This window comes from Beta vulgaris, chromosome 6 (genome assembly GCF_026745355.1).
Source record: "Beta vulgaris subsp. vulgaris cultivar EL10 chromosome 6, EL10.2, whole genome shotgun sequence".
Lineage (NCBI taxonomy): Eukaryota > Viridiplantae > Streptophyta > Magnoliopsida > Caryophyllales > Amaranthaceae > Beta > Beta vulgaris.
The window spans coordinates 28,989,333-28,995,370 of NC_079207.1; the positions used below are offsets into that span (position 1 = coordinate 28,989,333).

General features: G+C 33.5%; 1 long non-coding RNA gene across 1 annotated transcript; it reads left to right on the forward strand.

Annotated features, from left to right (window-relative positions):
• Positions 1-1,103: 1,103 nt before the first annotated feature.
• On the forward strand, positions 1,104-5,015 carry LOC130591992 (uncharacterized). Its single transcript, XR_008969981.1, has 5 exons — positions 1,104-1,414; positions 2,327-2,419; positions 2,513-2,650; positions 4,484-4,582; positions 4,689-5,015. It is a non-coding gene; the product is annotated as an uncharacterized LOC130591992 (long non-coding RNA).
• Positions 5,016-6,038: the final 1,023 nt, after the last annotated feature.

Genomic DNA, 6,038 nt, shown 5'->3' on the forward strand with positions numbered 1-6,038 from the left:
AATCATGGATAGAATTTTTGTGATGCTCTATACAGAGAGCTTGTATGCTGTCTGGATGCAGAGAAATAATAAGGTTTTTAATCATACATTAATGAGTCCTAACATTGTTGTTAAGGACATCATTTATAGAGTGTCTTGTAGGTGTAGTAAGCAAGCAAGGGATAAACTGATTAAGTAAGCTAGGAGTTTGAGGAAGGCCTCGGAGTTGGGCGGTTGTTTCAGGCAACATGTTGCCTTAGTGGTGTCTTTGTAATTGTTTTTTTGTTATCAATAACAACTTTGAATTGCCAAAAAAAAAGAATTTCATTGATGCATCAAAATACTTTTATTCTTATTCAGAATAACGTTTATATTTGCTCACAAATATGTTGATTTTTTCCTTTAAACTTCCATAGTAATACTTTTGCATATACTGGAGAAATTTCCAAGAATTATCTCAAGATATCACACATGTTCTCGATATATAACCCAAATAATAATCTTAAACTTATCAAAAAATATAGCATAACTCCAGGGAAGGAACACGAATGGAGGGATAAGCCACAACTCCAGACTTTTGAGGAACGTCCCCCCACCTTTCTATTTCCTGCTTGCAAGACTTTTAGGTCATAACCCTACATAAGGAGAGCAATACCCGCTCTAAACACATAATGGGCAAACCCGCGCGCTATACAAATGTTGTTCACTTCCCTTTATAAAACAAAACTTGTCATCATACAAAAATATTTATACTCAAAACTTGTACTTCACTACTACAAATATGGGCAAAGTGACCACCCATAAAAGACCACTTTGATGACATAAGTGATTATTTAACAAAAAACACCTAATTTTTTAGACGAGAGGTCTCTTATATTATAATAAAAAAGACCACCTTTTTAAAAATGTGGTCTTTTTGCACATCCTCAAAATCTCCAATATTAAAGAAACCACTTATTTTTGTTAAGTGGTTATTTTGAATTTGTATTATTTTAGAAAGTATATAGAATCCTAAAATATAGATTATTAGCGGGAAGATTTGTAAATTTCAAAACAAAAAAATAAATTAATGGCGCCTAACTAATAGCCTTATTCCAATTTTAAAAATTAAAGCCCTAACTAAGAGGAATACTTTATTTCTTTCTTCACTAATCACAATTATACGTGATTTCATTCTTCTTCCCAGGCCAGAGCACCGATACCGCACATTAGAACCGCCTGATTTTGCGCGAGAAACCACCCAAAATTCCTTCGCCGGCTACCGTTTCCGGTACTCTGAATTCACCTGCAGCCAATATTCCTCGCAGTCTAGTCGTCTTTGCCAACCTTTTATCCCGACGACCGAATTATCGCAGTCTGCTACTCAACTTCGCAGTATACTCTGTTCCATTGCAGTCTACCACCACCGCGGTATCGCCGAGGACCTAATTATCCGGTAAGTGTCGAATTCATCTCGCATTTGTAGTTGTTTGTTTATTATTAGTAGTTTGGATATGTATATTAATTTGAAATTTTGGAATTGGACATTAGGGTATAATTGAATTCTCATATTTCTTTAATTATGGATTTGGTCCAAATAAGAAACGAATTGAATCATCTATCTTCAACAAAAGGAACAAACAACTACAAATGCGAGAACAAACAGACGACAAATTCTGGATTTCTGACTATTTGCATATGGCTAGAGTTCCGGTAAAACCAGAAATACGTGTAAACTTGAAATGAACAAGATCTGAGAAAAGGGCATACAACAAGTCTAACTGTAGTTCAGGAACATTTCGTAGTAGTAATGTAAAAAGAGTAACCAATCCAAAGACCAAAAGCCCCTGCTGCAAGCCATTCTGGTACAGCTGCAGCAGATCACAAAAGAGGTTGGAATGCTGCATTTATCTAAAGATGATTGATACTTCCCTTTCATCTAAGACGAAAGCCAGAAAATAAAGAGTCATATCTACCTATTGTCTCTGGTTGCAATGTTCTCCTTGGCACCACCACAGCAGAAAAAGCTTATATTGATCTCCAAATCTATCCTGCATCAAAATTCAATCCTCACAAGGTCTTAATCTGATAGTTAACACTTAAAGAAGTATGAAGGCCGGAGACAAACATACCTGCAGCCGCTTCGATATTTTTTCATAGCTTTTAGTTGCTACCCCTCGTAAATTTCCTTTAAATAATAATCCACCCTAAATAAATAATTAATAATAATTGGATAACTCAAGCAAATTGGGACAGTTTCACAAACTATTGTACTAGTCCCGAGTTTGAGGTGGTATTTCATTGTTTTGGCTATTTTTTTAAAATCAATATTTGTGTTTTCTAAGAAAGAGAAATTTAATATATGTAGGAGCAAAGTAAAAAGAATCGAGAAAGGTCATTGAAAAAGAACACAAGCTATCGAGGAGGCCGACGAGGATACGTATACTTTGAGGAAGAGATTGTAAGTTTTGATAAATTGACTTAGAGTAACTACTAATTACATTTATAACTATATAACACTGGCTTGTAATATTTTTGTATGGTATAATTTCAGACAAAGGAACTTCAAAAGCAGGGGATTCATGTGACTCAGGTGCCTCGACATTTAGTTTGGCTAAGAGCTCATTCAACCGAAAAGGAAGGAGCGATGATGTTTGAGAATCTCGCTGATTTGGAAATCGCAGAAGCAATTGTAAGAATCTACACTCTTCTTAACTTCTTAGCCTTTAGAATAAATTAATAGAGTGTTAGTCAAAACGTGCTGCAGTAAATTAACTTGACAGACAACTAGTAGTTCCCTAGAGCTGGCTGCAGGTCACATATCCATATATCAAGCAAGATGGCATAAAAGTATTCTGATGATTGTGTCTCTGTCGGACAACCTCAATAATTAGCCTCTTGGCACTATTTTCCTTGATACTGTGATCTACTCTGATGATTGCAGTAAACTAGTTTGTTTATGTCATCTACTTGCTTGTACTCATTTAGGATGTTTGTTTGTCGTCCCCACGAGTAGCATTGGAATTTTAGTCCCCCTTCTATTCTGTTTTTCAAGCAATGACATGTAGATGCAAAATTGCTGAACATTGACCTTTTTCCTTTCATATCTACATGTTCAATGTTAGAGATGTGTGTATGGTATTTTGTATTTGCATATTGTTTCAATACTTTGTTCAGAGAGCTTGGCATCTTTTGAATTATTTCTACTGTAAACTTTTCACCGCATCATTCAGGGCATGGTCTAGACTTTAGAACTTCACTACCAGATAAACAATGTGTGCATTACTTAGTATGGCTGTGTTAAATTTAGGTGTTGCTGATACTAGTTAATTTTACTAAGCAACATATAGGTACTGCTGAATAACCTGAACTGCTCGTAGGACTGAATCTGTGTTAGGGGTGGTTTATAAACATAAGATAAACCTAGAAACACCTTTTGGCTTTTGGGTATGATTGATATTCAGTAATAGAAACACCTTTTGGCTTTTGGGTATGATTGATAAACATCAGAATATGCTTTTAGTTACAAGTGATTACGCTTGTTTCGGCTTTTCAGATGTGAACAATAAGAACTCTTAAGTTAGACGAAAATTTGCTATTGCCTAGGTGAACTGCAGCTCACCAGTAAGATGAGCAAACTTGGCTTTGGGAGTTGTGTCCGAGAAAGGAACCTGTGAGGCTGTAGGCAACTCCCATCCCACAAAAGATAAGGAAGAGTTAGTTCATCAATAAGTTTTACCCCCCATAAGCTAAATATTCTATACCAAACTACAATAAACAAGAGGCAGTTGATGTAGTCATTAGAATAGAGGATCTACCATAATAAATTGAAAATTTAGGTAACCCTCTTAAGTTAATAATAGCTAATACAATTCCTGCAGTAGTATTTTCTTAGAATCCCTCTTAAGTTAAATTAAATGCACATCTCTTTTATTGAATTCTTATAAACCTTCTTCCTTCTACAACAAATTATCGGCTGGGAGGCCGGGTCCCGGGACTGACATCAATACATCATATCTCAATAATTTATTTGTAGGATAAAAATTCAGTGACCACATGTCAATATCCTTTCATCTGGAATAAACTTGGTTTCTTGGTTAGTTTATTTTAACAGTTCTTAAAGCTGCTATGGTCCAATATTCAAATGGTCGGGTACATATTTGGAGTTTAGAGCAATGTAAAACTTGATTGGATATTACTGATAATTATGTTTATCAACAGTACCTTTCAATCTGAATAAGCACATGCAGAAATGTTTACAGAAGTGGGGTTATCTAGCTAGTTTGGGAAAATGGGGAGAGTGTGGACTAAAGACCCACATGATCTTCATTAAAGGCAAAATCTTGGATGAAGGGACTCCTTACGAGTTATTGGGATTAGTTTTGAAGTTTCACAACAAGTTGTCAAAAAATTTTATGATATAACGTAATTTCGTAGAATTACCTTTATTTTGATGCATTTATATTGATGCTTATTAAAATTAATATGAAATATGACTAATTGTATAATTACCTTTATGAACAAGTGTCCTCGTCAATCCCAAGAATCTCTGGAATTTGGATATTATATATGTCGATATATGCTCGAGACTATAGAGAAAAGGCGACAAGTGATTCCTGATAAGGTATCAATTCTTTCAAAACACCATTCACTTGCTTATTTCTCATATCAATTAACAACATATTTCATATGAAAAATTATTTTTAAATTTTTTTATTAATGTTTTGTAGTACTTTGGCGGAGTTACAACTGAATTTCCACAAAATAAGCTTGACGAGTTGAGAGACTTATGGATCAAATACGTGGAGGAATATAAACAAGCGGAAGAAGAGGAATCTGAAGAAAGTGTCGATTTTGATTAAGTATTAAGCGGGATTAGATAGGTAATTAGTTAGAACAATGAGTTGATTAATTTACTCTGCATATGAGTTGAAAGAAATAATGGCTGCTTTAGGTATCTTTTGATTAGTTGATTTTTTGAATCTTCATATATCGATATTATTTTGTAATGAATTATGGTATTGCATCAATGAAATTTTTGTCAAGTTATATAATAATTCGAATTTTGTCAAGTGGCCCGTGATTTTGTAGGAAATATATATCAAATAAAAGATTATAGGTAAATTAAATAAAGCCACAAGCTAGAATTTTGTCGTTAAAAAAATGAGGCAAAGACACCATCTGTTCTAAATGTATGGCCTCTCATATCAAATTAAATATAGTATTTAGGTAGATGAAAGAGATCACCTTTCTATCTAAGTGATTTTTTTGAGAAAGATAAAGAGACCACCTATAAATAATAAGTGGTTTTTTAGTATGATGAAAGAGACCACCTTTGTTTTTTATGTGGTTCCTTATCCTTCTTATTTTTTCCTACTACGATACATAAAAAAACCACTTATTTAAAAAAAGTGGTCTCTTCTTTCAATATAACAAACCACCTATAATAAGTGGTCTTTTATCCTGAGAGACCACTGAGCTAGAGACCACCTCTAAAGTGGTCTCTAACGTGTTTTTTAGGGGGTCTCTTTATGCATTTATGTAGTAGTGCTTAAATACTTATACTCAAATACTTATACTTAAATACTTATAATTTTATAACTATGCTCAAATAACTTACTTAAATAATTATTCGTAATCATTATTTCAACCATCATAATAAACATTAACTTATCAAAACAAGTTTTGTAAAACAAGCTTGTTATGTCAAGTTACACTGTTTTTGGAGAAGTGACTTAACAATCAAATTTCGAAAGGATGTTAAGATTAGTTGAGGTGATAAAGATAATGTTTAACTTAACAGGGCAAGATGTAAAGGTTTTATATAAAGGATTTTAAATATATGGAAAGTTATATCACTTAAGTAAACATATGTCAATTTTATGGTTTTCTATTTTGTCTTAAAGAATAGCAGTTTTTATATGCAGAAATCACTTGTAACTCCTGCGTTTAGCCAAAGTTTTGGTTTAACATTTATTATATTTAATAGGGCAGTAGGTGTTCATCACTCAAAAGCATTTTAGGATTTAGGAACCAAAGGAACAAGGGTTTATTAACCCAGAAAGCAATTAAGCGAAAAT